This window comes from Ambystoma mexicanum, chromosome 3q, assembly GCF_040938575.1.
Source record: "Ambystoma mexicanum isolate Mex_15411 chromosome 3q, UKY_AmexF1_1, whole genome shotgun sequence".
NCBI lineage: Eukaryota > Metazoa > Chordata > Amphibia > Caudata > Ambystomatidae > Ambystoma > Ambystoma mexicanum.
In genome coordinates this window covers 745,922,523-745,932,401 of record NC_090926.1, presented here as the reverse complement: position 1 = coordinate 745,932,401, position 9,879 = coordinate 745,922,523, and positions in this window count along the sequence as shown.

The window sequence follows — 9,879 nt, the reverse complement described above, 5'->3', positions numbered from 1 at the left end:
AAGGCCCTCTGGAACAGTGACCCTCCTCCATATAAAGGGAAGTGCAACTACAACTGGACAGGGCGCACAAGCCCGCACTGAAACAGCTGGGCCCAGGCGAGGGAGGACCACCTAATAGGCGCTGTGAGGGTATGAAAAGGGTGTGAGTCCGAAGTGCAACAGCTTCAACGCAGTGAAAGTCAAGAGCTCCATAGCATACATAATTCCATAAGTACTATGGTGACACAGTCCCAAGGGACACTGGGAAAGGGTCTTACAAGGACAGCTAAAGCACTAAATTGGGATTGGCAGCAAATGGTGAAGTGGCAATAATACAGAGCGCGCTCTGCCGGACTCAGCGGGAACAGAGCCTCGAGCTGGTAATTCAAAAGGACACGAGCACCCACAAAATGTGTACAGATTCGAGAATTCTAAGTACATGGCTGACAAAACAACATAAGCTGTGAATGACGACTTCCAAGAGCAATAAGAATAGAAATCAGCAGGTCACCGTGGACATATTCGCAAAGAGCTCGCCCAGTCGGCAGGAGGCAGATGACAGGGACAAGGAACAAGCACAAACATCTGCCTTAAGCGAAATGGCGGATGATGGTAAACGACAGATCCTGGAAGCCATTGCAGCACTGCAACTGACATTGGAGGCCAAGATTGAGACGGTGCGCATTGATGTGGGACTGTTGACGCAAGATGTCCGCTCCATTGCAGAATGCACCGGGAAGCTGGAGGAACAGATCAAGGAAAACAAAGAAGCAAAGACGCAAGCAGCTAGAGACATTGATGTATTGCAACAGAAGGTCAAGCTACTAGAAGATAAAGCAGAGGAGGCGGATGGGCGCACTTGAAGGAATAACGTGCGAATCGTGTGTCTGCCGGAAGGAGCGTTAGGGACTGACCCGACCACCTACATCGAAAATATTTTGCTCTAAGAAATAGGGGTTGGCGAACTCATACAAGGGTCGACAATCGAAAGAGCACTTCATTCCATGGTAAAGCGACCGCTGCCGGGAGCCCCCCCCCCCCCCGAGACCTGTGATAGCCAACATGCAGAATTACAAAGACCAGGAGAAGATCCTGGCCTTCTCCAGATCGTGGGGAGTGATACAAAGACCATCAGCCATGATTTCAATCTATCCAGACTATGCTTTCCAGGTTCAGAAGAGGAGAGCGCAGTGCATTGCTATTAAGGCCAGGCTCGGAAAAGCAGACTTAAAATACATGCTACTCTATCCAGCAAAGCTGAAAGTGCTACATAACGGGAAGTCCCTCTTCTTCGAGATGCCTATGGAGGTGCAGGAGTGGATGGACAGTGTGCAGATCCCGGAGACAGTGGATCAAAACCAACACTCCAAGATCAGACAGACCAGATCGGACAGAAGCAGCGTGACCTACGCAGATTAATAAGTATATACTGTAGAATAGCAGGATGTACGCTCTGCAGCATCAATAATTAAAGTAACAGGGAAGCTGTTTTAAAAGTGATGAAGTAGCAGGAGCAGAAGTGTGAGTTACTGAAACTCAGTAGTGGGAACGCCTAGAGCGGACTCACTGCCCCCACAAAGAATTAGTTTGAGGGCTACTGTACAGGGCCGGCCCGTAGGCCACCAGGAGACTAGTCTTGTGACCAGGTTGAATGAGCGGAAACGGGAGAGTTCTTGCATGCATGGCATAGCGGGACGAGTCAAAGTTGAAGTTGATTTGCAGTGGGGTTGGGGGCTGGGGGGAGGGCGGTATGAAGATAGCCCAGCATGTATGACTACATGTTACATTAAACTATTATTGATGCTTGCAATGGGATGGAGGCCGCACTGACACTCTAGGAATGGTCACTAATGGCAGGTATGGTTAAAATCATGACCTGGAATGTCAGGGGGCTCAATAGCTATGTGAAACGTAGAAGGGTGCATATGTACATCAAACGGATAAAGTTGGGATAGTGTTGTTGCAAGAAACACACTTAGATACACAAAAACAGAACAGCTTGGAGAGGGATTGGGGAGGTGTTATGATGAGCGCCACATATTCAACGTATGCGAGGGGAGTCCTCATTTGGGTGGACCCTGCGATACAATTTAAAGTGCTGACTACAAAAACAGATAATGAGGGAGGATGGTGGTGTTACACACTATGATAGAAAATAAAGAAATCTGCATTGTGAGCATATACGCCCCGAACCATGATGCTACTGTGTTCTTCAGGTCTTTGTATGCACAGTTGGCACCTTTCAGAGGAGGGAGGCTACTCGGGGGAGGAGATTTGAATTGCACTTTGGATCCCACCAGGGACAGGTCGGATGAGAAACACAAAAAGCCATTCCCCCCGGCAAAATGTTAAACGCGCTATTGACGCACTTACAACTGAGAGACCTGTGGAGGACACAGCACGGGGATGAGAGAGGATACTCCCCTTGCTCAGCCCCTCACAAGGTATATACGTGAATCGATTACATGTTCTCTGGGGAGGAGCACGAGTTAGAATTCTCGGAGCTGGAGTATTTGGCTAGGGTACTATCGGATCACTCCCCACTTGTGGCGAGATGGAGTGCGTCCCCACCAGGACCTCCGATCCCCACTTGAAACTTGAGGAGCAAATCACTACGGGATACAGCATTAGCTGAGCATATCAGGAAGAGCAGCTACTTTTTTTGGGTATCAAATTCTTTTGGCCCTGCCAGTCTCACTTTTTAGTGTATCCAGTGTCACGTATGTATGGAAGAAATTGGAGGAACCACTTCCCCACCTCCATTGTCAGGAAGCAAAATTCTTCACTTCCACATAATAACTGCGCCACAAGTATGATTTGGTAAGTTATTTTGCTTTATATAATTAGAAGTTTCTCATAACCTTATTGGATAACACGTGTTTCGGCATGTCATGTGCCTTTCTCATAGCCGGGCATACACTTTCTCAAATATATATTGTGCACTAGGACTGGCTATATGCAGCCATGTTGAAGATGGGGATTGGGCCACAGTACAGGAGATGGGTAAGGTTGGTATATACCGAACCGATGGCCAGAGTTCGGAGAGGGAGCACGTACTCGAATGTGTGGCAGTTACACAAAGGCACAAGGCAGGGATGCCCATTGTCCCTGGCGTTGTATATAATGGCAGCAGAACCCATGGTGGCATATCTGCAACGGGAATATGGGGATAAGGGCATAGAAATAGGTGGGGTAAGGCACGTGGTATCGATGCACGCAAATGATGTCTTATTGTATCTCTGGGACCCCGAGCAGAGCCTTCCTTACATCTTGGAGGTACTGGATAACTCGAGCAGGCTAACGGGAACGAAAATAAATAGGAACAAGTCATGTTTGTTTCTCTAGCCGCATTGGCACAGTGCACTGAAGAGAGGTTGCCGGTCCTTCCCTTGCGTTGGAATAGGACCACCTTCAGATACCTCGGTATCAGCATTTATCATGACCCCAAAAGGGAGCATGAGCTCAACACAGTGCAAGCTAAATGTGGTTTGGTAAAATCTATGGAGTTCTGAAGTAAGTTTCCCTTGTCAGTAATGGAAAGAGCAGCGTTACTAAAAATGGTTGCGCTGCCGAGACTCATGCACTGCTTTGGAAACGACCCTTATTATGTACTGAGGGAATACCTCTGAGACCTCGAGAGGATATGTAGGGGGTTCCTATGGCAGGATGGGAGGAGTAGGGTGGCTCTGAGTACATTGCAAAGGCTGTATGCACAGGGTGGGCTTAAGATACCAAACCTTGAGCTGTACTACTCAGTGTGTCAGCTACAACATGTTGTATAATGGATGACAGACGATACCACAGCGGAAACCAGATTGCTACAACCAGTCATACATGGGTATCAGAGACCTCCTCTGGACGCCCTCCGAGGAACTGACTCGTACCCCTTATCCGGTGAAGCTGGCAATCCAAATCTGGAATAGGACTTGCAGGAACATGGGACTAGTAGACCTGCTTTGGACACAGTTACCGATAGCGGCTATCCTGAGAGAGAAACAAGGTGGTAGGGCAGTGATGAGGGCGCAATGGGAAATGTGTGGAGTAGCCACCATGGGGGACTTATGGAAGGAGGGAGGATGGATGGCATTCGAGAAGTTGCAAGAAGCCGCCGGCCTACACGCAGACCAGTTCCTATTGCACAACACTGTGATGAAGGCAGTTTCGGGGCGGTGGCCAGGTAGCACGTGGGAGACCATAGGGAATGAGGATATTGAACTATTGCTCACAGTTGCGGAGGGGCGACATGCCATTTCCAGAATTTACGAGATATTGCTAGACCAAATATCACGACCCAAACTGAAAAGTAAGGAGAGATGGGAGGGGGAATTTTCCATTCACCGTCCTTAGAGGATGGTGAATGGAAAAGGTTTGCATACAATACGGGGATACTGTTAACTATAAATATGATATCACACAAAACAAAGGACAAGTAAGGCTTGCATTATGCTAATCATTTTTCACACTATTATGTGTACCCTAACACTCACCCTGACTAGAGTAACACCCTCTCCCTTTATGTTGTTAATTAGCCCTAGGTAACGCTGTGGCAACGCCTATCTAAGAGGGATAGGTAAGAGGGAACTAGCCCTAATACTACAATGAGTTGATTGCTTTAAAAAATTCCCAGCCTTGACTGTACAATTAAATGGTAAAAAACAGTTTGGGGTAAGTATTCCCAAACTGCATTCATCGGTTGGTCAGGCAGTTCACAGAGGGCAAATAAATTGTCGTTTAGACACACAGTCCCACGTGAAGTGTGCTTGATCAACTCAAAGGTATATTTAATAAAAAACATGATAAGGAGAGAACGATTAGTGAAAGTTGTCCCTCTATTTCGATGTTACACATATCTCTTTCTCAAATAGATTACTTTTTCTCTCACTCTTGTGCATCCTCAGACTGATCTTTAAGGAGATACGGAGGATGAAGTAAACAGTAAACAAGACTACAGTATCCTAAATGATGTACAATAGTCAGTATATTTGTTAATTTTTCTCTGTGTCCCCCTTAATTTGAAGACATCCAAAACGTCTGGAAAAGGATAACATTGTATCACAGAAAGGTCTCTAGGAATGCCAGGCTACAACTAATACAGTTGTACATTACGCACAGGGCATACCTTACTCCTGCGGTGATTGCAACATTCAAGGGCACAACCAGACGAGAATGCACTAGATGCAGGGAGGAAAACGCTGAGCTTATACATATGTTTCAGGGATGCCCGATAGTGCAGAGGTTCTTGAGAGGAGTAGCACACAAAGCATCCCAGGGCGGCATTGAGCTAGACATTCAGACACCAGAAGCGTGCATGCTAGGTTGTTAAAGGAGAAATGTGAAAGATAAACCACTGAATAGGCTTAAGGATTTGATGTATATACTAGCCAAGCATAGTATAGCCATGAAATGGAAAGATGCGAAAGAACCAAGCATAACTGGATGGTGGAGGGAACTAGATCAATAGATAAGAGCAGAAACAGGGGCATGGGAGAAGCGTTTGAGGGAACAAAAGGCCGAAAGGAGCATGGACATCCAACGATGGATAGCGTTGACTGTGACATTACTAGCCAACGAAAGAAACGAAGAAACAACGGAATCAGTAGTGTGGGAGGGAGATGCAGCATGTTAACTATGCCTTTAGATAGCTTATATGGGCTAAGTTGGGAGGGGAGTGGTAGATTAGATTGAGCTAACAAATACGCTGATAGATGCTAATAAGATATGTGAATGTTGTTTGTTGTTTACAAAATTCAATAAAAATAGTTTTTTAAAAAATTGATAAATTGCAGTATTTCCAGCAAGAGATTGTGTACCTAGGACAGATAATATCATCAGCGGGCAGAGAAAGAACCCCTGAGAGGGCCACAGCAGTGCAGAACACGTCACAGCTTACCACGGTCAAGCAGATGCAACAGTTTTTGGGTTTCTATAACTATTGCTGAACATGGATATTTGACTGTTCTACATATACCAAGCCGCTACTGCAAGGGCTCAAGGAAGTGCAGAAAGCAAAATGTGCCATTATCTGGGCAGATCACATGATCATATCATTTCAGGAGCTTACAAAAGCAATCAGCAGTGCCCCAGTTCTGGCCACATCAGATTATTAAAAAAAAATATTTTTGTTCTCACACTCTAACAGTCAGTTGATGATGGCTATCTTCGAATAGAAGACCTCAATGGGACATAAGCCTCTGGCTCCTTACATTGGTCTTCTAGACCCAGTGATGCGGATACATTTCCCATCAAGCAGGCTCTGCCATCAGCTGCCTTTGAAATACAGAAATCATCTACTATCACTATGGGATGCCATGTAACTCTTTTTGTGGACAAAAATCAAAATCCACACTCACCACCCAACAAGTATTGGGGTATGAAGTGATTTTGTTGAGCTCCTCTATTCGCATTGTTAGGTGCCACACAGTTAATTCAGCCACATGTGTGGCCAAACCAGTACTGGCAAACAACACAGTACATGATTGTGCTGCATATGAGGACACCTCGGACGAGAATACCTACATTCGGGAGGATACCCCTGAAGAAGGAGAGGTGTTTTTCATTGGTGGTTCATCAACACTCGATCAGAGCACTGGTGCCAGATACACGGGTGAATCACGAGAATACTGTGTGGTATCCGATGAATCCAATGGAGTCATCACGGATTCCCCGGTGGTAACCTCCTGCCATGTGGCCTGGGGACGGCAGCCGCTACCTGATCCTGAACAAGTGGTTGGTTGTATGCGGGAGGGTCACATGGCAGGAGACAGCTACCAGGGAGATGTCATGACTTCATTGGATGAGGCATGGTATCCCCCATTTGCCCATGAAAAAGACCGCCTGATACACAATACTGTAATTGCCTATTGCCATCTGTTCTCCCTTTTAGGGAAAATAGAGAAACCTTTCCCCAACGCCCTTTTGGCCAAACTCCCATCCCTTGTCTAAAGAGCACCTTTTTCAGTTCTGATCCCCCTTCATATAGAACTGGTTTTTCACATGGAACTATTGAGAGAGACTTTCCAAGTATTATGCATCAGTTGACATCAAGGCACTCCAATTTCCACAACCAACTAAGTACTGGGACGAGGAGGATGAAGGAAATGAGCCTCAAGCTCAATGAGCATGCTAGTTATTCTCAGAAAGTATCAGTGCATGGGACATTTAAAGATGGAAACCAAACTATGGGAAGCAGCTGTTTCAGGAGAAGACGTTGCATCTCCCTTTGAGGCGTATGAAGGCTGGAGACACGAGAGGTTGTGGCGGAGCAGAGCAGCTCGCCAGCACAGAAGGAAAGTAACATCGCGTGAGCAGAACATGCCGTGGAGATGCCAGGAACCAGGAGAAAATCCCTTGGTGTTCAGCAGCAGATGGAAGCAGTGATCCCTCACTGAGAACTGAAGGAAAGCAGGCTGAAAGAGTGGAGCCCCGAGAGAAGCCGAAGAGATATCAGAACAGAGGAGAGTGGAAAAGAGGTGGTAAAGCTATGCACAAGCGCAAAGGGGACCAAAGATGCCAAACAGAGCTTGTGAGTCAGCCCAAGCAAAGGGGGGACCCCATGGCATTTAGGCGAACATGCCAAACACAGTTTGAACATTGTAAGCTGCAGAGACAGAAACAATGAGAAGATTGTTTGCGATGCAGAAGGACAGAGTGCAAACACGACCCCCAACAATATATGAATGCAGTTAATGCAAATATGGGGAAAACGTAAGGCGAACATTGAAATAACTCGATATACCACACCAAGAAATGTATATGCAATTTTGGATATAAAGAGAAACTGTTAAATATGGATGGAAGTAAGAAGTCCTGGCAGGTGAGAAAACCAGGCAGTTGCAAGTGCATAAGAAGTACTGGCAGGGGAGTATACCAGGCAGTTGCAAGTGCATAGAAAGCCCTGGTAGGTGGTATACCAGGCAACTACAAATCTACAAAAAAGTCCCAGGAAAGGACAGTGTTTATTGAACAAAGAAGGAATTATGAGGCTAAGCAGCTTTTTAACTAACAGGATTGTTGTGGGCCAAGAAAAGACACAAAGAATTGTTAGACCAAGAGACATTGCCATACCATTGAAGAATCGAGGGAAAGGGAATCACCCTCTGGAACCAAGGTTCTGTTACCTTTTTACAACTTTTATGTTGGAGCTGTTCTATTTTCATTCATGAACGCTTTTTGCAAACATTTCCCTTCTCACTTTATTATTTTGTTTATAGTGAGAGGGTCAGGATAGAACTTTTTGGACACAAGGACGGTTTTGATTTCTGACACAGACAGATCTTTAGTTTTTGGTTTTAGGTAGGGAAATTCTTCGTAGTGCTGATCAGAGAGGCAATTTCCCAACACGTTTATGTCAATGATATATGATATGATCTGGCGTTTATAACACACATGTACACAGGTGTTTCTAGATGCAACAAGGCAAGGAGGGGGAAACAAGGGAGGACAAAATAATGATCTTAAAAGGCCTTCTGGCATACAGATCGCGCAAGTGTGGGGAAGAGGGCAGGGGAGAAGTGCCAGGGGGAGGGGAAGGGGAAGTGCAGTTAACTCACAAGTGCAGCCAGCAAGTGGCTCATAAGTGCAGAGAGAAGGGACTGTAGGGTTGCAGATACAGACCATTAAGTGCTGGGGAGCCAGAGGCAGTGCGAGGGCAACTGGACACAGTGGAGTAGCTTTGCTGAAAATGTTGGAGGGGACATGACATCTGAAGACAAGGTGCCCCAGCCAAATTAATGGGGCCAAAATGGTGTGCCGTGAAAGTTGGGGGGACAAACACCCCCGTCTCCCCTTAAAATTAAGCCCATGACTGCACATGCAGGAGTCTGGGCCAGAGTTCAAAAGGTGACCAAACGACCAGTGTGCGGAGTAGTCAGGTGCATTAGCGGGGGAGAGTAAGAGAGAAAGCGGAAGCGAAAAGGAAGGTCTTGAGTTGTTTCTGGAACCTAAGGTGGTTCTGCTCAAGTTTGAGAGCGGCAAGGAGGCTGTTCCAGAGGGAGGCCTCAGCTGAGGTGATAGATCTGCCCCCCAACTCTCTGCTTGGAGAAGCGTCAGACCCTCAGAGAGTTGGAGGTGGACGAACGGAGAGCTTGAGAAGGAAGATGTTTTGGAAGACAAAGTTGGAAGGAAGAGTGGTCCCAGGCCTTAGAAAGCAATGCAGACAATGCAGAGGGCCTTGAAGTTGATCCTTACAGCCACAGGGAGCCAGTGAAAAGATTTCAGAGCAGGAGATATACGATCCCTGGGTTTGAGGCCAAGAACAAGTCTCGCAGTCCTGTTCTGGATAAGTTGTAAAGGTCAAAGAGTAGAAGCAGGAAGATTTAGAAAGAGGCTGTTGCAATAGTACAGCCTAGAGAGGACCAGAGCTCTGGAGACAGTGAGCTTCTGGGGGAAAGTGAGAAAAGGAAGAATACCTCTGAGGAGGTGCATCTGATAGTTTGACTTCTTAGAGACGTCAGAGATGTGAGGAGAGAAGGAGAGGGTGGAGTCGAAGATGACCCAAAGTTCTTAGCCTCACAGGAAGGAGGAGGAAGAGGTCCCAGAGTGGGCAGCCAGAGAGAGAGAGGAAAGGAGAGAGCGGTTGTTCCAATGAGGAGGATCTCAGTCTTACTGACAGTAAGGCAGAGATCATTGGCGGCACACCATTCCTGAATTGCGGCCAGACAGTCTGGTATGAGAGAAGAAGCAGAGGTGTCCTGAGGGGAGCCTGAACGAGAGCTGAGTGTCATCTGCATAACATTGAAAATTGGAGCAGAAAGTAGCGATGGGGTAGGCAAGAGGCGCCAGGTAGTGCTTGAAGAGCCAGGGAGAGAGGTTAGACACCTGGGGAACACCTCTAGTAGAGAGAGAGATAGAAGAGAGGAAAGACCCCAGTTGGACCTCAGAGGGTCAGTCGGTGAGAAAGGA